The sequence below is a fragment of the Cupressus sempervirens genome, chromosome 6 (assembly GCF_028749045.1).
Source record: "Cupressus sempervirens isolate cs-2001-9-10 chromosome 6, ASM2874904v1, whole genome shotgun sequence".
In the NCBI taxonomy this organism is placed as follows: domain Eukaryota; kingdom Viridiplantae; phylum Streptophyta; class Pinopsida; order Cupressales; family Cupressaceae; genus Cupressus; species Cupressus sempervirens.
Window position 1 is genome coordinate 214,627,305 of NC_143123.1, and position 24,739 is coordinate 214,652,043.

At 36.1% G+C, this 24,739-nt stretch overlaps 1 pseudogene; it reads left to right on the forward strand.

The window, feature by feature from the left end:
• LOC149552032 (3-oxo-Delta(4,5)-steroid 5-beta-reductase-like) overlaps positions 1-24,061 on the forward strand; it is a 71,342-nt pseudogene extending 47,281 nt beyond the window's left edge.
• The last annotated feature ends 678 nt before the right edge of the window (positions 24,062-24,739 follow it).

Here is a 24,739-nt window from a genome sequence, read left to right on the forward strand (position 1 = left end):
AAAGATGAATGAGAAAAGTGAAGTTATAAGGAACAAGGCAAGATTGGTATGTAAAGGTTACTTGTAGTAAGAATGAATAGACTTGTTTTTTATTAGATAAATAGGTTTTATAGGGACCCTAAAACCCAAGAGTTAAAACAATAACAAGGCTGATAATAAGCATGAAAAGCCCAACCAAAAGAGTTCAAGTTTAAAGGCTGATAATAAGCCCAAGGTCCAGCCTAAAAACAAAGATCAAAGAAAAGACTAGGAACAGAAACAACTCAGAAATGACAGAGGCAAAAGCCCTAATAAAAAGCCAAAAAAATAGATTGAGACAAAAGAACAGGCAATGGATTAGTCCTCATTCTTTCTCTCCATGTCTTGCATGGCCTAAGCAGCCTCATAGGCCATCTGGTTCTCCTCAACCTCTTGCTAGTGCACCCTTTGATCCTCCTAGTCCTGACCATTGTTGATGTTGTTGTCCTTTCCAGTGTCGACCACTGGTCTAGCTTTTTCCCTATCTTTTACTTCCTCTTCTTCCTTCATAACTCTATCTTTGATCCAGCCAATTAAAGAAATAATGTTTTTGTTAATGGAGCTTAGTAGCGCAATCGTCTGGTTCAAGAGATTATGATTGTAGGTTTCGAGGTTGTTAATCCTTCTATCTGCTAGATTTAGCCTCTCACCATTGCCATCTCTATTATCAAAATCCACTCCATTCCTATTATCCTCCATATGACCCACCTACTCTTTGACCTCCTCCAGCTCATGGAAAAGCCACTTGATTGATCTGAAGTTATCAATCATACTATTGTGGGCATTGTTCAAGAGGTTCAACCTAGATTCCCTTGCATTATCCAAAATAGCCACAATCATCGAGTTGATGAGTTCTTCAAGCCGCGCCTCTTCTTGGTTTTCCACAAGGACCTATGAGTTCATGGCCTCTCTAAAAATGCCCATTTTTGAGGTCCTAACATTAATTTTTTTCCAAGCTTTCCTCCTGTCTTTAACCTAAACCTCCCCACCCTCAATCTCAGAATCCAAATTTTCTCCTCCAGTTGGGCATGAGTATGGATAGGAGAAAGAGGCAGTGAAGACATATCCTATTCTTGCTGCAATCTCTCATCCTCCGGACCCTCCCTCTTGTATTTCTTCCCTCCCTGGGCTTCCTTATTTTCCTCTTGCATCTCCTTTTCCTCCTCTTTCATCTCCACATCCTCATCATCATCATTGTCAACCTTCACATCCTTCATAGGTTGCTTCTACCCATGAGCCCTAGGGCTTTTCCTATGTGGGGTAATGGAAGAAGGCAAATTCTTGACTTGAAGGGTGACAATTTTATTAGCGAAAGAAATCTCGCCTTCCTCGGAGCTAAAGCTCTAAATATCATCCGAGTTTGAAGAGAAGCTGGAGCTTTCATATGTCACATTCTTAGTCTAAGGGGGGGCATTGCATATAGTCTGAGCCTTAAAGTGCTCATAAATGAATAGCAGGAGCCCCTCATGCAGAGTGGGGTTATCAGTGGACTTTTTTTTGAAGCTAACCATTGCCTTGCTCATGGAAGTTAACAAGTAAAAAGGAAAAGAAATTTTATAGCTATGCCAAAAATGATTCAAAAGAACAAAGTGGTGGGTATGAGCTCGATCAAACCTAGGGTCCAAAGTAATGTACTTGATTATAGCTCTCAAAACATGCCTCCATAGTTTTTTCATGGTATCAGGAACATAGTACTTGTCAATCTTCTTGAGGGCTTTCAGTTCCTCTATATCCTTCACAAAATCTCACACAATGTTAGCTGAGAGCTTCTTGTCCTTGAAATTTTTAAAACCCTCGATCAAGATTTCAGAAACAGTCAATATCACCTCCTTAGTGATCATGAAAGAAACCCTGTTCACCTTAACTCTGTCATCCTTCCATGAATCAACCATACTATTGGTCACCTCCTAATCAAAACCATGCAATTTCACAATGTATCTGGTAATCCCACCCTGATCCAGCTGCTCCCAAACTTTTTCCCTACTCCTCCATTTCTTTATTTTACCAACTAGCTCCTTTTTGCACCTTTCACCTACAATATCTACACTCTACGCACCCTCAATTCTCATATGCAAGAATGAATAGACTTGTTGACATTAAGTCAAGTTTTTTATTAGTGACAACACTTATTTAGATTCTGTATAGCTACCAAGCTCATTGAATGGTCTATAGTTTTTGCCATGTAATTCAGTAGCCACCAAGCTTTATAGTTTGTACCAAGCATGCTAGTGGTTACCAAGTGAATTCAGGTAGTGTGAAGTCTAGTAGTTCAACCCAAGTAGTTCAGTGGTTACCAAGCTTCACAATTTCTACCAAGCCAATAGTTCATATGAAGCAAAGTTAGTGTTAACTGAACTATGTGATTATTAGTGTTTACCAAGTGCAGTCATGGTAAAAGAGTAATTCAATTTCTACCAAGTTACACAGTATCTACTAAGTCACTAGTGCAGACTGAGTTTGAGACTACTCTGAGATGATTAGTATGGACCAAGCTTCCACTTCTACCGAATGCATGATGATGTTGAGTAGTGACAGTGGACGTTGTGTATCAGAACTTCATAAAGTCAGTCTTCAAAATCTAAGTGTCTTCATTTGAGCCAGCTTTGTAATATTGGTGTTAACTTGTATATTGGCCTAGTTTGTAATTTTGTAAATTGGATTGATATATATATATATATATATATATATATATATATATATATATATATATATATATATATATATATATATATATATATAATGTATTGTATCATATCCAAGCATGATGATGAAATGAAAAATAAAATTGTGTAAAAAGAAAAAAGAAGCATGAAATGATAAGAAGGATGCAAATGTGAATCAACAACAAAGTATATTGTAAGGCCATATCTACAAAAGGAGCAGTAGAGTCATATCTATCACATAAAGGTGATCAGTACTTCAAAGAATCTCTATCAATAAATTATTTGTAAGTCAAAGATCTACTATTTCATCCAAACAGGTGAACCAGGCCAAATCCTCTAACAAGGTAGACTTAATAGTCTTTTGTCAAATATTTTTACCAAGTGCATAATTTATTGTATGTTTGTAAAACCTCTAACAAGGTGGACCTAGTAGTCCTAATTGCTCCTAATAGGGTAGATCATTAGAAGTGATCATTGTAAGCCTTAACCAGCAAAATTTATGCTACAGTATTGAAGTTTTGTAGGTATCATCCCCACCCCAATTTTACTTTCTATTTGGAAGGTATTTGGGTCACCAAATCATTGTGTTCAACTGTCATGAATGTTTTATGTTTTCAGTTTCTCATGCATATAGTTAGATCTAATTTAATAGATTAAATGCTAATTGGATTATTACAGTTAGATCTGAATTTGATAAAAGTTTTTGAGGTTACTGATTCACCCCTCCCCTCTCAGTAACCTAGCATAGTCTTGAATATTTCCAACAAGACCATGATGAGACCTATGTTCTTGTGGCTAGAATAGAAGTAGTATGATTTCTTAGCCTATGCAGCACAAAAGAAATTCAAAGTGTATCAAATGGATGTCAATTCAATATTTCTCAATGGAGAGCTTGAAGAAGAAGTGTACATAGAGCATCTTGAAGTTTTTTCTTTGACAGATGATAAGGACATAGTATGCAAACTAAAGAAAGCATTGTATAGCTTGAAGCAAGCACCTAGAACTTGGTATGCAAGGTTGGACAAGCATTTAACAAAGCTTGGATATAGCAAAGGTATGGAAAATAGTAATCTCTATTGGAAAGAAATTGATAATGGTTTGATGATTTTGGTAATATTTGTTGATGATATCATATATGGCGGAAATGATGATGAAAGTGACAAATTTTTTAAAGAGATGAAGAAGGAATTTGAGATGAGTATGATAGGAGAAATGAAATATTTTCTAGGATTACAAATTGTATAAAACTAAGAAGAAATCTTTTATTTCTCATAGTAAGTTTTTGAAGGATTTACTAAAAAGGTTTGGTTCGGAAACATGCAAACCCACTAGAACACCTATGGTAATTGGACACACATTTTCTACAAAGGATGAAACACCTACTGTTGAGCAGAAGAAGTACAAATCTATAATTGGAGGTTTGCAATATTTGACTAACACAAGGTCAAATATAGCAAATGCAGTTGGAATTATTGCAAGATTCCAAGCTAATCCCAGAGAAGCACATTATGCAATAGTCAAAAGGATATTTTGATATCTAAAGGGAACATCATAATTTGGATTGTGGTATGAAAGATCTAATGAAATTTCTCTAAGTTCTTATACTGATGTTGATTAGGTAGGCAATATGGATGACAGAAAGAGTACCAATGGTGGAGCCTTCTTTCTTGGAGGAAGATTGGTTTCTTGGCTAAGTAAGAAGCTTGATATCACATCACAAAGTACAATGAAAGCATAATATGTTGCAACAACAAACAATTGAAATCAAGTTGTTTGGATGAAGTAGATACTAAAGGATATAAGGATAGAAATCAGTGAACTTGTTGTCATACATTGTGACAACACAAGCACAATAAATATGTCTAAGAATCTAGTGTTGCATTCAAAGACCAAGAAGATTTCTATTAAGCATCGAATGTTGAGAGAGAAAGTTATAGAAAAGGAAATTACATTAGAGTATGTGAGAACTAAAGAGAAGATTGTAGATATATTCACTAAGCCTCTTCCCAAAGAGACTTTTGAGTATTTGTGAGGTATGGTAGGGGTTATACCCCTTCCTATATTAGAGTAGATGATGCAAGAGAGCATCACTCCAGTGTAACAAAGCACTATTGTTGTTTGGATTGAATGCCAATGCTTCCTATATGAGGGAGTATCTATGATAGATAGAGTCATCTAGGACTCTTATTGGATATTGTTTTGAATAGTGTCTTTGGACACTTGAGCTAGTAAGAATTAGTTGTTGCAAAGTTTGATGGTTGTTAAAACCTTTGATACTGATGTTAATGGGGGAGAATTATAACACATGAAAAACATCATATGGGAGAAGCAATAAGATCATGAGGAAGAACATCATGAGGAGAATCACACTACTACATTTGACTCTAATTTTCGACCAAAATTTTTGACCATGTTTAGTTTTGTTGAATTGTAGAAGGAAATTTTTCTCTTTTTTAAAAATATAACCCGTGTTGGTCGAAATTTTGACCAACACGAGCTTTCACTTAAAACAAAAAAATCATTTACACGAGCATGCAAAGGAGCGGGAGAATGGTTATGAGTTTAAGTTTTAATTTTTGATAGCGGGACCAGACACGAAACAAGAAATGGAGTGCAGAGAACGGCTGTAGAAAATGATTCCTCCGCATTCCTCCACCATGGTCGCTAGAGGCATTCTTTCTACCTATAGCTACTTATGAGTTGCCTTCCCTACCTACACCGAACTACAGGTATATTAGGTATATTAAACTTCATGAAATGCAAGTGAAGCCCTATTCAATTGTGTGGATGAGTTTGCTTGGATCTTATAAATCAAATGTGAACATATAGCTGGGAGAATTTATGGTGACACTCCTTGGTGAGAATTTGTAATGAATGGATGTGAAGTGGGAGAAGAAATTTCTCCTTTCCCGTCATATAGAAGAGTTGGCGATGGGTTGTTACATGGATGATGGAACAATGCTTAGAATTATCAAAAACCTTCAAGTATGTGGTGATTGCCACACTGTAACCAGGTATATTTCAAAAGTTGTTGAGAAAGAAATTATTGGTATGTGCACAAACCATTTCCACATTTCAAGCATGGAAAATGTTCCTATGTAGATTATTGTTGACTTAAAGTGAATTAAACTATAACATATGCTTGCACAGTAGGGGTTGCAGTGCAGTGATGTTCTTTTGCCAAATCTTCTTGTTCTATTCCAAATGACTTAGATTACCCTCCTTTTTTTATGATCATAAAGAAGCACATTAAAGTCTCCCAACAATAGGCAACTACTAACATCCACCATATTCTTTAAATAAGATAATTTCTCCCACAACTCAGCATTCCTATTGTTTGGCACATAAATATTGACCAAAATCCTACTGAAGTCTAATTTGGAGTGGTGAAGCTTGATGACCATCAAATGCTTACTGGAATCAATAATTTGTCCATTTAACAAGGATTGATTCCAGAGAACGAATGTATCTCCTGAATCCCCTTCAAAGCTACTAGCTACCACTAAACAATTTTTAAAAGGCCTCATCTTCTCCATATTTTCCTTGTCTGTCTTAGATTTCCTAAAGTACTATAATAATTGGCTTATGGTCATGAACATGATTTCTAACCACATCAACTTTATGGTTTTCATTTTTGTTTGGTTTAAATTCTAGAATAGTCGCCTACTTTCATCAGCTATATTCTACAAACTCTCTTGTTCTCTTTTAATTTTTTGGCTTTTCCTTCCAACTTCACATGGAGAACCAACATTCTCTTTCAAAATAGGAGATCCCAAATTAGTTTTATTTCTTCTAGTTGAATCCCCAAATAAAGTGGAAGAGGAAGAGCCCCCTTCCTTGTCTGTCTTCTAGTTATTTCCAATTTTATGCATTTTTTCTTCTACTATAGTTGTGCTCCCTTTCTTGAGATCTTTGATGGCCTATGATACCTCATCTCTAGTACACTCTTCTCGATAGGTTGACTTCACAAAATTATCTAAGGATGAATCAGAACCCAAAATTCCATATTTTTGAGCCTCAAAGTAGAGTTCTAGCTACTAATGGCTACCCCCTTCTAGCGAGTCTTCCACTCTGCTAGCCATATTCCTAGAATAAGATTCACAATTATTCTCTTTGATTTTCTCTTCCTCAATAAAATCCCCCTGACTCTTGTAAAAACCTGAGTTAGGGGACAAGACTTCAGTAGAATGATCTTTTTCCTAGTGAATATTCTCTAATTGTGATTCCTTTACTTCATGACCAAAAATAGTTTCTTCCTTTCCAATATCCCCATCTAGGGAGGATAGGGGACTAGATTCCCCCTGAACTTCAAAATTAACCTCATTCTAATCTACCATCTCCCCTTCAACATTAACTTTATTTTCTTCAACAACCTTAGTAGCTTCTCCCTGAGGATCCTTTTCTGAATCTTCTTTATGGGCATTATCCTTCCCAACCTTAGGTTTCCATACCATTTTCTGTTCCACTCAGTGGCCTAATAAACATGTATGCAAAACATGGATAGGGCCCAGATATCCATGAAAGCATGCTAGAAAATATTTGCAAAACCTTGGTGGGGCTCAAATGGTATTTCACAGTTGTCCTGTGTACGTTGAAACTCCAGAGAAGGGTAAGAAATACTAAGTTACTAAAGTGTTGTAACTTCTTGGCAAGCATTCAATAATAAAAATCCTCAACCCCATCCAAATATAGAATAGACATTCAAATTGTGAGATTATCCATGCCAACTGAAACTGGGATCATTACTATTAGTGCTAATTGAGCTGCAAGAATACACATCGAGAGCTACCAATTGAGCCTTTGCAAAATATGTCTTGAAGGCTCAAATTGGATTTTGAAAGTGCTCTGAAGGAAAACACTTGCAGTATGGGTTTCCGAATGAGTAAAGGCACATCTTTTGATTCTCTTGAAACTTAATGACACATATGTTAATTTTGAATGTCACCTAAATGTTTGTTTTTCCTTTAATAAAATGACTGAATTTTTTTATTTTTTGAACTTAAGCTAGATGTTTATTTTTCTTTTCATAAAACAATTAAATTTTTTTTTCTATAAAATATCTCTGAAGTAGAGAGCTTGAATATTACGTCATGTGTACTGCATAGTATGAGCATCCAATCAAGCCACCAGAAATCATTACATTATCTGTTCTCATTTTGGGCTCGGGAATTGACAATTTATAGCCATTTTTTTGTGCTGTAGGCTTTTTTTTGTGGCCTTAAGGCCCACAAGTTGATGACCTCCTTATTTTTTTTTAGGGAGTGCTATGAGCATCAAGCCATGACTAGCAAGCCTTTAGTTTAGTCCTTAAAATGTCCGTCAAAGTATTTTCTGGAATTTGTGATTTAGACTTGTCCTATTGTTGATTTTTACACCCAGAAATTGATGGTTAGCATTTTATTTTTTGTGCTATTGGCATCATGTCATGCCTAGAAAGCATGTGTTTTGATTGCAATAAGTATAATGTGCCATGAATCATGATATCAAAATAAGTAGATAATATTATAATGCAAACAAAAACTACAAGTCTCCCTGCACCCACAACAAAGGAGACTCCATTGCATCCCCCTGCAATAAAGGAGGCTTTGTTGCGTCCCCCCGCACCCACAATAAAGGAGACATTTTTCCGTCTCGGAGATGTCTCTCCATCTCTAGTAGAGGTGGCACTCTAAGTGGTGCTACCTGAAAGGTCGAGATGATGTCCCCCTGTCCCGAGGACGTCCCCATCTCTGAGATGGCCCAGTTTTGGGGGGGATGCATCCCCATATTACGCTGCTTTTTATAGAGAAACCTACATGTTATGCCAATTTTAAAGGTCTTTACTTTTTAGGTGAAGAAACATATCTTATTTAGGTTTTCCTTACAATTTTTTTCTGAAAGAGATGAATTGTTTTTTTTGAAGTAGATTACACTAATAACTAAATCACTGACCTTAATTTTTACCATGGTACAACATGATTATGCTTTACTCTGAGAATATGTTTCATACAATGGGATTGCCAACATAGAGCCTGCTCCCTTTGATTGGCCTAAAATTCTATGGCAACCGGTTACCCACCTGTTAACATTAGCTCAGATCCTGCCAACTGCTGAACCCCCGGTCCTAATGCCCAGTTCGAAGTTGCTAGCATGCAAGCATGGTCCAATAATTATCCATGAATATACTGATTCACAACAACTATATCTCCATATATCATATTTTCTTTGTACATTTGTGCATTGATAGCAACAAATTATTATTTGTATGTTGTAACAACCTCTTGAATGGCTTCCATAGACATGGCCATAAGATTACAACACTGTAATGGTCACCTAAATCTTTTGCACAAGTTGTAGTGTGCTAGTTTATTTGAGTCTGAAGTTGAAATGTTTAGGAAATTTGATATAATAATTGTGGGTTATCCATGCATGTATCTTGATGACAAATGATTTAGCATTTCATCCTCTTTCTCTATCATTACATGTTCTGTCATGCATGTTAATAATCTTCAAAACCTATTTAACTTGTGTTCTGGTATTGTGTTTGGGACATCAGATTTGCCCATTATTTTTGTCACCTCTTAGTGAATAGTGGCTTTTGATTTCTGCAAGTTGTGAGTGGAACTGTAGTTGGTCCATTTGGAGGATGGGCTCGTGAACTGCAGAGGGTGAGAAGTCCTTCGATTGGAGTGGCCGAAGGAGGGTAACATTTTTTTCCTAGCCATACACTACAGATAAACATGGATATGGATGGGCTGGGTAGAAAACTGGGCCTTGCAAAAGACAACAAGGTTATCAGGAAAGCCGAGAAGCTGAGATGTAATGTGCATTTTAATTCTTCCACTTTTGTTGTGGTATGTTTATCTAAGTAATGCATCAAATTTAGTGCATTTTTTATCATTTGGAATGCATTTTATTGGGAACATTCATCATTGCGCCCTTTTTTAACCCCTTTTCATCCACGGGGCGAGGTTTGCAAATCGGTTCTCTTCTTTGAACTCGCTGCTACAAAGTATTTTTTCTTGAACCTTATTCAGATGGGTTCATCTAATTTTACATTGAAAAGGATCGGGTCATTTCTCAAATTTATAGCATAATCCTTACAACAAAGATCATGCCACATGCCAGCAGTGAGATAATATAACACTGGGTCAAATCTTATTAATGTCATCTATCCTTGCCATTACAGTGCATTCCTCAGGACTGGATCTATGTTGTCCAGGAAGAAATAATTTAACAAGAGGAGAAATTGTTCCTTGAACATTAGATGATTCCCATTGCTTACCCTTCATGGATTTCCAGTTCTCATTCTTTATGATTTTATTATAAAAATTGCAACAATGACATTTAATTTGCAATGATTGAATGCATTGTTTGTACAGATTACAAGTTCCCTTTGATAGACAGAAGGCCATTAGGCTAAGTGGCATGTCTGAGAAGGCATATACCAGATCCTTGAATGCAATACAAAATGCACTTGGAGTCAGGTAGGTTAATTATCTAAATCGACCTCAATATCATAAGAGATAAGAAATCATGCTCTTCAAGATTTTTGGTAAATAGATACTTTTTAATCTTTGACTCTTAGAAAAAGAATTTCAACCTAAAACTCGTGATCATTTATCAAATAACTAAAAGAATTATGTAAATTTAATATAAAACCTTCCAACAAAAAAAATAAATAAATAAATTAGTGATTAATTATTATAAATATTATAATCAAATATATGTTTTAAACCATACTAAAATTCTAAGAAACCTAAAATAGACATTTAGATTGCCCAACAGAGGTACTTGTAAAATAAGAGTTATTGCTCAAGAAAGATTTCATTTCAACAATCTTGTATATAAAATATGAGGAGTCAATTGAAAACTATATACAATAAAGAAAGCATTGGCTTGATCAAAGCATCATCAGAGCCATTTCTTACTTTTACCAGTAACACTTTTTATAATTACAGCATATAAAACATACTAGCTTTCCCAAATCTATTTGGGCAGTTGAAAGATTTATGAAATGCTAATTAATGTCATTTTTTGAAAATGGAGTAGAATAGCACAAGAACGATTGTGACAGCAGTGACAAAAATAGTTGTGGGCACTTTGGCAATGAGAATGCTGGCCCATTTCACCATTATAGCCACTACAAGCACTGTTACACTCATTACTATTGTTTTTGATAAGGTTTCTTTCATCTTCAACAAGTTTGATCACTGAATGATCACTTGCATAAATAGAGTCAATTTGTTAAAGATCATAAAAGTATTCATTGTAATCAAATATCACGTCTACACTTTCAAGTCATATGAAAATCATTTGATTCATTCAAACATCTTAGATTGATTGGGTCTGCCCAAAGAGTCTTGTCTTTAGATTCAATTTAGATAATTAACCTACTTGACTCCAGTTTGGATGTCTTAAATTGAATGCAAGGCCAAAGCTACACATCTGAGAACTTGGAATCCAGTTTGGATGTCTTAGATTGATTGGATCTGCCCAAAGAGTCTTGTCTTTGTAAGTTCCATTTTCCTTGACTCAGTTTTCAGCTCTCAAATGGTCTGTTTACTTAAAATTCGGACCTTTTGCAACTTACTGGTCAAATATTTATATAGTGCTCTATGGAACTTGAGAAACCGGGTTTCCTTAGTTCAGATTTCAGGACCCAAATGGTTTGTTTTCTTGGATTTCCAATCTTTTGAAATTTATGGCTCAAAGGCTTATAGTATGCTCTGTGCTTGGGGAAATTATTAGGGTGGGTATAATGATTTCATCAGAGTAAGGCCTAAGGGCATACCAAATGAAATCCTATGCTTTTATACTTTGACTTTGAGCTCTCTGATAAGTGTGAGGTTACCATATGATCTCCAAGTCTTGTCAGCCTAAAATCATGATCAAATATGCAATTCTAATATTAACCTTATACAGATACAAAGAAAGATTTATAGCTGCTCTACCAGAGTCCCGGAGATCAAGTGCTGATTTTGGTCATCGAGTGTTCACTGCAGTAGCTTTTTACCTATGTGCAAGAAGAAATAAGGTTTGTTTGTACTTGCATACTTCAAGCTTGTTATTATCACCAATAATAATCACTTATCGATTTCCATGGAATCTTGTATTGACAAGCATTCTTCATTGTAATTTGTTACATTAGCCTTTTTCAAATCAATCCTTTTACACATACACTATAATAGATCACCAACTATGTTCTGCCTTTTTTAGCATTTGAGCCTTCTCTTCACAGGTTTCAGTATTTGGTCACTTCTAAATATCCTTTTTCATGGTTTCAAACAAATTCTTCATCCCTTAAAAAATAGTTCTGCTGTGTGAACTATTTACAAGAGTGGGTATACACCATTTTCAAAGGGACATACTTAGTGAAGCAATTAACTGAATTGTTAAAGCAAATTATGCATACAACCATTGCCATAGTCTTCATTTGTATCTGAGGAAACAGTGCAACAAATTTCCTAGCATTCAATGAATCAGTTTTCGTTCCTCTTAAGCTTGAAAATAACATCCACAATTGCACTGTGGTCATGCTCATGGCTTCTTCCATAAATTATACCAAGCATGACTCAGAATTTCATTTCTCCTTAGAAGATGCATCTTTGTGGTATTCACAAGCTACAGTGTGAGCTTATGCTTGATAGCAATCCACAGCTTAAATTGGCCTCCTTTGTGACAAAATGGATGGAACCTAAGTGTAATAAGTTGATAATGGAAGCCATCAATAAGAACTATGCTGATATGGATGAGCACCCTGTCACCACTAAGCTTCAGGTCATTGTTTGGTGTTTTCAATATAAGAAGGATTTATTTTGCTTGATTATCAATTTACATCTGCCAATTAATTTCCGATGACAATGGTTTCATCAGTTGTTTGTAAAAACTCATTTGAAATGTGAGATTGATAGATCTTTTTAAACATTGTCCTATTTTTAGAAAAGAAATGCTCTACTTTATTGTATGTATCTTATGTAGAAATGTGAGATAAAATCGTTAGATTGAGTGCATGAAGATATAGTTTTTGTGGAGATGTAATGGTGTTTAAATTGTTTTTGTGCATTGGGAATTTCATAACCGATGTGTGAATATTAGTTTAATTCTCAAGAATACTGATCATTTTTTCAAAGTCAAAATGCATAAAATTGTTAAGGGGACATATGTCCAAGTTTTCTAATGTTGAAAGTAAGAACTTTGCTATTATGATTACAATCACGAGCATGATTCCAGGCTATAGGACATGACTGTAGGTGTAATGGTGGCATCACAGGTTGCCTCCAAATTAGGTGTAATTGTGGGAGCTTGAGTTATCAAAGTCAGGTAGGAGAATGAGTATCCCAAGTCATTCGTAAGGGGAGGGGTAGCGCCAACTAGATGCCCCACCACTAATGGCTTCAAGAGGGTTCTTTGCCCTTCTAGTTAAGCTCCATACCTTTACCGGCTAGAACAAGCCATAGATGGAAGCCTAGAATAATAAGACCAAGCAAGAAGAAACCTACATGTTCTAAGGTAGTGCACAAAATAATCTTCTACTCAAGACCACACTTGCTTCATTATATAAATAATGTGTGGCGAGAAGAGGAACATGTGAAAGATAACTGGAGTCTCCAAAATGAAATAAGCCCTTCACATATGATGATAAAACATTCTAAAATCTCAACATTTTTCATACACATTGTCCAAAGACAATTGGTAGACAATTAGATCAGGTTAGTTCCATAAGCATTATAGGGAAGGACTCAAAAGAAACTATGCGAAAGTCCTCCCAATCAATGGAGGAGAGTGAAAATGGGTGCACTACACATCTAATAATCATAACTGGAACAATCACAGAGAGTGCTACATGCCCACTACAAACATGCTTTTAGCTTTTAGAGTCATTGTAGTTGCAAGGTTGTGTCTATGTGATTGTGGGTTTAGCTTCATCTTTCATAACTTATCTTTAGGACTCATAAGAATGTGTGTTTCCAACCATTTTTGTTGCCAATGATGAAAAAAGAGAATTGATATATGAATTACATAGTTGAGTCACGATTGGTAGAGATGTAGCAAATGATAACAAAAGATAATAGAGTCCATATTAAGACTCTATTAAGACTTCTAGAATTAGATTTTTTAACAAACATTCTGTAGTACCAATGTCATGCTCACATTTCCTTGTGGAGGATGAGTTTGTGATGTGGTGAGCTTGACAAGAAACTTTGGTTGAAATGATAGTCTTCCAGCAAAAAATTGGTGGGAATAGTATGAGAATGGTTGCATTTGTTGGTTTTTGACTCTATCAGCAGCATGCAGTGAAGGATAAAGTGTATGCATGGGTTATCAAAAGACCCTTGTGCTTACAAACTTGAATATTTATATTCACTGGAAATGGTTTCTTTGACTGTTTTGAACTCTTTAAGGATCCAAGCACAGGCTCAGGTCACAGCTCCCCAAAAATTTAATGTATTGAGCTCGAGTAGCATTTTGAAATGTTATTCTTGCTTTTAAGAAAAAAGCTGAGATTGAACTGAATCTGCGTAGTCTTGCAGATCCTTATCTGTTAACAAACTATACAGGGAAAGGCAATTCCATGGCTACATGAGTTACTAAGAGATCGTGGGGCCTATAAACTTTGAATATTGATCTTCATCAGAAAGTCTCTGACATGTAGCAATGGCTAAAAGAGATTAGAGGTCGTAGTCTAAGAAATTAGAATCTATAGTACCCATAAGAACATATGCATTTATTAGTGATTCCATGATTCATAGTCATGTTGCGACTACATACCACCAGTAAAGATATTTGGGCAATAAAATATGTCCCTTAAATTTAATGAAATGTTTTTTTTTTGCATGATTTTGTAAACATAATGCTACCATTCTAGGAAAACCTCACAACCATGCTGCAACTGTATAAGTACTTCTTCTAATACCCTGACTGTGCATTTAACCAGAGAAAAAATCAAATCTTGGTTCAGAATTATTCCTGAGCCGACTCTAGAAAACATGATGCCCCATGAAAGAGGCCTTGAAAAGAAGTCTCCACAATTTTTTCTTTTCTCGAGACTTCAAAGCAAAATAGTAGAACAGATGTCCAATAATGACTCTTGTAAATAATGTGGAAGAGTAACCTATGAATCAATCAATACAGAACTACAGTACATATAATAGACATTAAGCAGATACTAATATGTTTTCTCTCCAGATTTCTATCACATAAGGTACAATTACCTATAGGTCCTTGCCTTGAGCTATCTACAGTCACCCTCTCGTGGAGGAGCGATGGATTGTTACATATGAGCTTTCCGAAATTACTCTTTTCTAAAATTATTTTCAATAAATAATAAATTGATTAGTAGGAGATATTTTCCAAGTAAGTCAAATTGGGATATTGCTATCAGGATTCACTTAGGAAGGCCCAATGCTTCTACGAGCATCACTTAGATGCAATGATTATTAAGTGTTCCATTTATTCTTGTGTAAGATGGATTCTTGTGAACCCCAACTCCTGCAACATGGTCAATGAGTTTAACTCAAAAACTATATAGTTAATAGCAATATCATAATTGTTTAAATATTTATCAATTTACATAAATCATTATGCATCTATATCCATCTGATATTCCTAATCTATTTGCATAGATGAGGCTTCAGGGACTTGAAACAGGTCATAAGGGGCATCTCTCTATCGCCACAGAGTTAAGTTAATTTTATTTTACTTTCTGCTTCTTACTATGAGAGTTACTTCTGGGTCTGCAAATTGAAGTTTGACGTGATTCTGCACTTGGAGTCTTACTAGGAGCAGTCATCACTTGTTCTTTTGTTGTTTCTTTTTTATCTAAGCCGCCAAGGATGAGTGGGATAACAGAAAATGTAAAGATTTTTACTTGTCGTGACTAATCTTGACTATCTTTTTGTGGAGATTGGGTTTTATTGCCACCATTGGAGATGTGTGTGATTTTTCTTGGAGTCTTACTACCATGGCTGCACATCTGATGGGTATCTTTTTCCTCCCTTTTAAACCTTTCATTCCAGTTGTGACTATCACTTGCTTCCTGCTATAAGGTGAAATATTGTTACAATTTCTAAGCATTTTTTGGGATATTGAGGCCAGTATCACTGATTAATTCCTATTTTCTGCATTTCTTAGTCAAATCTGGATGTACACTATTGTTTTTGGCATTTATAGATGGCTCCCATGGCACATTTATTCATTTTCTGCCTACTCCATTCATATTTTTTGGAAATGTTGAGAAAGCTGGAACACATAGTGTTTTGCATGTTTCTCATCTGCCTGATTTTCATTATGTTGTAGCTGCTTATTACTGGTTCATACTCCTTCATTCACATTTTTTGGATGTGGCTTTTAAAATGGAATCTTCTTTCTTCCTTCTTGTTATCTTGGAGCTCTGTTTGTATGTTAAGCTACTAGAACTTAGTATGAAAGCTTAAGTATATTTCAATTTTTTCCTAATTTCTTCATGTTGTAGCTTAGAATGCCCAGAATCACAGCTAAGGGGTTATTTCTTGTCTTAAACTTCCCCCTATAACAAAATGTAAAATATTTCCATTATCTATATGCATACAAGTGATGGCTTCTGGATATCTTTTGTTGTTACTTTCAGCTGTAGATAATCTTGACATGAAAACATCTATAGAAAGATTCCAATTTGTTACATCTTTTTCTGTTTTCTGTAATGAATCTACATCTTTGCTGATTTCAGCATTTGTTTTCAAAATGTAGAACATTCTACAACTCTAAATTGGATAGGCGTGCCTAGTCTTTTATACTCTATCATAATGCATCCTTTTTTCTTGTATACTTATGCTCAGTTTGTAAGTGTCATTACTGATTAGAAACATTTGCTTCATTTATATTAAGTTGCATTTCCACTTACCTTGAATGCATATATCATTTGTTTGTTGTTACTTCTCTCTCTACTCAAAAACTAAACTGGTAATTTTCATACAAGAATTGAAGCTTTTGTCCCTCCTGTTAGTTTTATCATACTATATTGTATCTGTTACATCAGCTAATTGTAGAAAAATTTCTATACTGATCAGATGGTACGAATTGCAAATAACTACAAGAAAAGGGGGTACAATTAGCACACAAGCACCTTTAGTCATCTAGTAGTAGGAGGAAAGGATGTATAATCCATTACATTTACAATTTCACCCTCTTTCTTGGGTCATATATTATATTCATGAGTCAATGGGTTTGACTCAAAAAATGTACAGTTGAATCATGATAGCAATATCACAATTTGACTTGCTGTGGAAAATATCTTAGGCTTATCTATTAATGAGCTCAAGGGGCTTTCTAATGAATGGTTCATAAGGCACAACACTTGTTGTAGGTTTTTCAAATGGGATTCCAAGTAGAGTGGTTTAAACCATGGAGGAAACTCCATAGTTAAGCCTTCTTGAGCTGGAGTAGTACTGGAATTGTTGAGCCTTTGAGCAAGTCATGGTGCTTCATCTTTGTGAGCACTCCCTCGATGTAATTCCTTCAAACAAAGAGTAGCACAAGAAATTCATTAAGTTTTGACATAATCTGTACAATATTTATTAATTATTGTGCATTATAGTCTTTCACAATTATTATCTCGAATGTGGATGATCTAATGAGGGTATTGAAACCTGTGGATGAGAAATGACTGAGTGCTTCGTGGGAGCACACATAGGGAGACTACAACTTGAATATTTTCCATTGTCTAAGCACAAATGTTGTTGATTAGTTATGTTATGGCAAATGATGGGGAAAGAAATTCAAACTGGTTTCCTAATGAGGTTGAGTGATTTATTGAAGTTGCTTTGACATTGATGTTCTGCGGAATAGTGCCAAGTCACTTGGATGTTTGAATTGATCTCTCTGTTGAAGCATAATTTCTTAAGGACTTGTTTTTGAAGGGTGTAGATGACTCATACTTTTTAGTTCATTATGACATATGTCAATGGAGGAAGTGCTAAGTTTTTGTCAACTCTTTTCAGATGTTTTAGCTTTTCTCCCTAACTGTAGCATGAAGTTAGATAAATTACATGTGGTTACAGTACTAGATATTGATGTTGTTGGCACATTTACAATGAGTCAAGCAGCATTGAAGTATTTGAGGGAAGATGGAATTGGAAAGCCTCCTTCAGAGGCTGGTGTTATTTTAAACTTAAGTGCTACAATACAGTACCTTAGCTTTCTGGTATCAAATTCATGTCTCTGCTGCAAAGGTTCATTTTTAATCATTATATTCTTCTTGGATTAAGATTTGAATTAACTATTTAATAAATTTAAATGTTTTAGCATAAACATGAGAGTCATTTTACTTACATAATAATTTAAACAAGTTATCTAGCAAAGTTTAGTTTTGTTTACATGTAGCTGTTGATAGTCTTACAAGATCTATGGCTTTAGAGTGGGGGACAGATTATGGAATGTGTGTAAATGGTATTGCATCTGGGCCAATTGAAGGTATTCCTAGTCATGTTGTAAATGACTCGGGGAGCCGGCCTGGCGATCTAACATGGTGAGTGGGCTTAAAGTGGCAACTTGGCGGGGCAAGTTGGCGAGCCGACTTAGCGAGGCCACTTAGAGATGCAACATAGCGAGCTGACTTGGTGAGCAAGCTCGATGAGCGGACCTAAAGAATGACCTTGATGAGGCACTTTGGTGGGGTGACTTGATGATCGAACTCAAAGAGTCAACTTGGTGAGCATACTTGAATAGTCGACTTGGTGGGGCAAGTTGGTGAGCCGACTTAGTGAGTCCACTTGGTGAGGCGAGAGGTGAGTCAACTTGGTGCAGTGACTTGGCGAGATGACTTGGTGAGCGGACTTAAAGACTAACCTTGATGAGGTGCTTTGGTGGGGTGACTTGATGAGAAAACTTAAAGAGTCAACTTTGTGAGCGTACTCGAATAATCGACTTGGTGACATGACTTGGTGGGCTAGCTTGGCGAGCCGACCTGGCATGCGTACTTGAACAGTAAACTTGGTGAGCTAACTGAAAGAGTCAACTCATTGAGGTAATTGGGTGGGAGTGACTTGGTGAGCTGACTTGGAGAGTTGACCTAGGGGATGGGCTTGGTGAGAAAACTTAAAGAGTCAACTTGGTGAGTGCACTTGAATTGTCAGCTTGGCAAGAAGACTTGGGGACTTGGTGGGACATGTGGGCGAGCCAACTTGGTGAGGCAACTTGGTGACATGAATTGGTGGGCCGACTTGGCGAGCCAACCTTAAAGAGTCAACTTTTTGAGTGTACTCGAACAATCGACTTGGTGACATGACTTGGTGGGCTTGGCGAGCTGACTTGGCATGCGTACTTGAATAGTAGACTTGGTGAGCTAACTTAAAGAGTCAACTCGTTGAGGTGACTCGGTGGGGGTGACTTGGTGGGCTAACCTGGAGAGTTGACCTAGGGGCAGACTTGGTGAACGAACTTAAAGAGTTGACTTGGTGAGCGTACTTGAATTGTCAGCCTGGCGAGCTGACTATGGGAGTCGGCCTGGCAAGCTGATATGCCGAGTCAACTTAAAGTGGCGACTTGGTGGTGCAAGTTGGTGAGCTGACTTATCAAGGCCACTTGGTGAGGTGACTTTGTGAAGCGACTTGGTGAGCTGACCTACTAAGTGTACTTAAAGACTGACCTTGATGAGGCGCTTTGGTTGGGTGACTTGATGAGAAAACTTAAAGTGTCAACTTGGCGTGCCGACCAAGTGAGTTTACATGGTGAGCGAGCTTAGAGAAGCAACTCTATTGGGAAACTTCGTAAGCACACTAAGTGAGCCCACTTGCTGGGGCAAGGTGGTAAAACCACTGGGTGAGTCGACTTCGTGAGCTAACTTAATGAGTCAACTTGTTGAGGTGACTGGGTGGGGGTGACTTGGTGAGCTGACCTACAAAGTTGGCCTAAGGGGCAGACTTGGTGAGAAAACTTAGAGAGTCAACTTGGTGAGCATACTTCAATTGTTAGCTTGGCGAGTTGACTTGGGGAGTTGGCCTGGCGATCTAACATGGTGAATGGGCTTAAAGTGGCAACTTGGTGGGGCAAGTTGGCAAGCCGACTTAGCGAGGACACTTAGAGACGTGACATGGCGAGCTGACTTGGTGAGAAAGCTCAATGAGCAGACCTAAAGACTGACCTTGATGAGGCACTTTGGTGGGGTGACTTGATGACCAAACTCAAAGAGTCAACTTAGCGAGCATACTTGCACTAGTGCATTTGGGTTCATTTTTTGACCTTCATTGATCAAATTTTTGACCCAATTTTCGACCAAATTTGACCAACCCATTGGTCAAAAATTTTCTAGTCAAAATTTTGACCAACTCACTGATACATGATTTGTCTCAATCATATAATTAATTATATATTTTTCATATTAGTTACTGTCAGTGTTTTTCAGGCATTCTATAAAATAGTTCACATGCCTTGCGTATGATATGACATTTTGCATGCATCCTGCACTCTCTCTCATCTGGCTAATGATGGATTACGTAGAGTGATCTGAAACCATGATGCTAAAAAACACACAATCAAATCCAAAATGAACTTGCACTACAAATGGATTGTGGAAATTTGATATTGGTAAAATTGCATGCATGTCTACTAGGACTATCACAACTTAAACATATATTTGTCCTGGTAGACATGCATGCAAAATTAACAATATCAGATTTCCACAATCCATTTGTAATGCAAGTTCATTTTGGATTTGATTGTGTGTTTTTTTTAGCATCATGGTTTCAGATCACTCTCTGTAATCCATCATCAGCTGGATGAGAGAGTGTAGGATGCATGCAAAATGTCATATCATACGCAAGGCATGTGACTGTTTTATAGAATGCCTGAAAAAAAATTTACACCTACCTATTGGTAGAAATTTCTACCTTCATTGGTCGAAATTTCTACCTTCATTGGTCAAAATTTTTGACCTTCATTGGTCGAAATTTCTACCTTCATTGGTCAAAATTTTTTACCTTCATTGGTCGAAATTTCTACCTTCATTGGTCAAAATTTCTACCTTCATTAGTCAAAATTTTTGACCTTCATTGGTCAAAATTTCTACCTTTATTAGTCAAAATTTTCACCTTTATTGGTCAAAATTTTTTTCTTCATTGGTCAAAATTTCTACCTTTATTGGTCGAAATTTTCTACCTTTATTGGTCAAAATTTCGACCAATTCCTAACAGAACTTGCACCATGGCTATGGAGGTTTTTTGACCAACGTATTGGTTGAAATTTTGACCAACCAGAAGGTTGGTCAAAATTTCGACCGAAAAAATTTTGACCAATGAGTTGGTCGAATTTGGTCAAAGTTTGGTCAAAAATTGGGTCAAAATTTCAACCAATAATGGTCAAAAAATGGTCTCAAATGTACTAGTGTCAAAGACAAACAAGAACAAGTACAACATGTTTGAAAGAAGTACAACATGGAATGACAGTTTGATGGAAAGCACATTGAGGTATATCAATGGGGGAGAATGATTGATGAAGAGAATTTGAAAAGAAAGATTAATAGACTTTTGTAGTTGGTATTCTTGGAACTAGATGTTTTTCATCTATGTTACCATCAATGCAAAAGGGGGAGATTGTTGGAAGTATGAATACTGATGGTATTCCTATGGGGGAGTATTGTAGATATGTTACTATAATGGCTTGTTATATCCATGATTGAGTTTGTCATTGATGTCAATGGGGGAGAAGTACACAATGAAAAACATCATATGAGAGAAGCAAAAAGATCATGAGGAAGAACATCATGGGGAGAAGCAAAGACAAGCAAGAACAAGTACAACATGTTTGAAAGAAGTACAACATAGAATGATAGTTTGATGGAAAGCACATTAAGGTATATCAATGGGGGAGAATGATTGATGAAGAGGATTTGAAAATAAATATTAACAACCTTTTATAGTTGGTATTCTTGGAACTAGATGTTTTTCATCTATATTGCCATCAATCTCAAAGAGGGAGATTGTTGGAAGCATGAATGTTGATGATATTCCTATGGGGGAGTATTGTAGATATGTTACTATAATGGTTTATTACATTCATGACTAAGTTTGTCATTGATGTCAACACAACAATTTACTATGGTATTTGATAGAAGAACAATAGAAAGATCAAGTTGGTATAGACAACTAGTTGAGTATCCTCACTATCCGAGATTATGGGAGATACTTTTGAGTATCTAGTATATGCAGTTAATGTTGGATGAAGAAATGATAAGTTTGGAATAAGATATGTAATTTTTGGTGATGTCTTTTCTTAGATAGAGTTTATAGAGGCATGCTTTGATAAACTTGTTATATCTCTTAGAAAAATTGTTATTCTCAGAATTGAGGTTGAGGATATGAAGAAGACATGTTGGTGATGACATGGCTAAGTTTTCTCGTCATAACATTACATGTACAAAAAGATATTTAAGTTACAAGGAAGAAGATTAATGTTATCACTAAGTGTAACATGTTCTTAATGTGGTCCTATAATGATTAACTGAGAAGGTCTAATAGCTAGCTCAGGGAATTGCTTTATGGACTTGATATAAAGGAAGGACATTTTCCTTTATCATGTGTATCAATTAGAAGTGATTGTAAGTAGTAGAGAGAGCAGAATGCGAAGTTGAGAAGAGAAAAGCGAAAGTGAAGGAAATTTCATTGTCAAGGTTTTATTATGTGATCTGAGGTTTGATATTTGGATCTAAGTTTCATGACTTGGTCTACAAGGTCTGACAGTGTTTGGTTCAATTGATAGAACAAAGGAAGAGGGAACATAATAGTAAATTTCATGTTTGAGTAGTGACCTCTTCTTGTAGTTGAAAGTGCATGTTTAGGCAGTGGGCTTTTCTTGGATACATTGTACTACAACTCTTGATAGGGTTGGCACAACTCCTAGTAGGGTTGGAATCTCCTAACATGGATTCAAAGTCTCATAATAGGGACTCATATGTATTAAATGTTGTAATGGACTCTTAACACGGTCCATCCTTTAAGAAGGAATATTTATATTAGTACATCATCTTGTGCTCATTATTCCCACTAGGGTTTTCCCTCTGATCAAGGTTTCTTAGTTAACATATCTAGTGTAATTATCTATCTGCATCTTATTATGGTTTTTTTTTTACTTTGGTTGAATGGTTAAGTCTATTTAAAGAAGATAAATGTTTTAATTGTTGGATAACTAATTCACACCCCCACCCCCCCCACCCCCCCCCCCCACCCCCCACCCCACCGCAAAGTTATCTTGGTGGACTATTGTTTCTAACATGTTGGTGGTAAGAAAATGAGATAAAAAAATTAATATTTCCTTCCTCCTACTAAAGTCGTGTCCTGCCTTTGTCAGACACTCCTGGTGGACCCTAATAAAAATTTAATATTGCCTTTGTTAGACACTCCTGGTGGACCCTAGAAATTTTATGGTGTTGCAAGGAGGCCTAAGCCTAATTGATCTCTAGAAAATTTAGTTGAATACATTCAATGTGATGTAATAAATAGGGGAGAAACCCTAGAAAGGATTTCAAATTTGAAGAATGTAATTCATCTCTTTTGGGTTTGTTGGGTCAATGGAGAGATGAAGGAAGAAAATTATAAAGCCAATGGAAGGATGTTCAATAATCTCTTAGACGCTCTACTACCTAATGCTAAAAATCTTGAGCACATCTATTTATAGTCTAGTGGGAAAAATTACCTAGGTCCATTTGATAATGTGACCTAAAATTGAAATATTTAGCCCCACCAACCTCCCTTTCATGAAGAGTTTCCTAGGCTACCTGGGAATAATTTCTACTACACACTCAAAGACATATTGTTTGACACTAAAAAGAAGAAAAATGGACTAACTTGGTCCATTCACTACCCTACAAGCATATTTGGCTTCTCTCCATGGAGCTTAATAAACATCATTGGTACTCTTTGTGTCTAAGCTTCCATTTGCAAGTATGAGGGGCTTCCTTTCAAATACCTAGGAAATAGAATTACTTGGGAATAATTTACAAATATAGCTAATGCTGAATTGATTATAAAGCAAGAAATATGGGCTATTATGGAGCCTAATTCTAAGAACTAAGCCTTTACTTGTTCTAATGGAGATGTGTTCAAATGAAAAATACTATGGAAACTACTAGCAAAGAAATTTGAGCTAGAATTGTTAACATATGAAGGTGAATGATTTACTCTAGTTGAAGCAATGAAAGACAAGGGACCTATTTGGGAGGCAATTTTGAAAGAAAAAAAATTATACCCTACCAAAGTTGAGGAAGTTAGAAATTGGTGGTTTGCAAACATTTTACTAAATGCTCCATTTGAGAGCACCTTAGCATGAACAAGAGTAAGGAGCATGGTTTCTTTGGGTTTCATAATACATAATCATCTTTCCTATCATGGATTGATAAGATGAAATCATCTAAGATTTTTCCATATATTTGATATGTGTGCTTAAAACCTATTTCCAGATAGTACGAAGAGTTGCAGATATCAAGTAAGCTAATTAGCTAGTCTTCAGTTTAGTTGTAATGTTGTATTATATTGTATGCTTTTAGACTTTGAAAATACTAATTGTTATGAACTTTAAGTGAAGTAATTTAATCTTAAATGAGTACTGGTGTCCTCAATATAGTATGGTTGTAAATAAAAGTTCATCAGCTAAACCTATATATTTAGCTTGACTGCATTAGAGCTAGTTATATATGATGAGTTTAAATGTGAAATCCTTTCACTCATTCTAAGGATTTGAATAAGTGGCATCTAACAAGGTTGATGGTTATGTCTCAACTGCAAAAAATATTTGATCAAAATCTAAATGTTTTTGAAATGGAGGGTTCGGGCATGTTCTCAACCTCATCCCTTACGATGTCGAAGCCTTGCACTTGGGAAGACTTGATCACTAGTGGGCTCTTTGTGAGCCATTCAACTTCATGAGAAGACCAAGGGCCTATTGACTGATTTTATTTTTTACAATGATTAGAAGCATAAACATAACAAAATTAAGTAGTAGGAGGGTTGATGCACTAAGTTGTGGTGCCAAAAACATGACACAAAAAAAAAATTATTGAAATTCAAAAAGTGCACATGTGCTTTGGCTTGGGCTCCACAAGCCTAATGCTT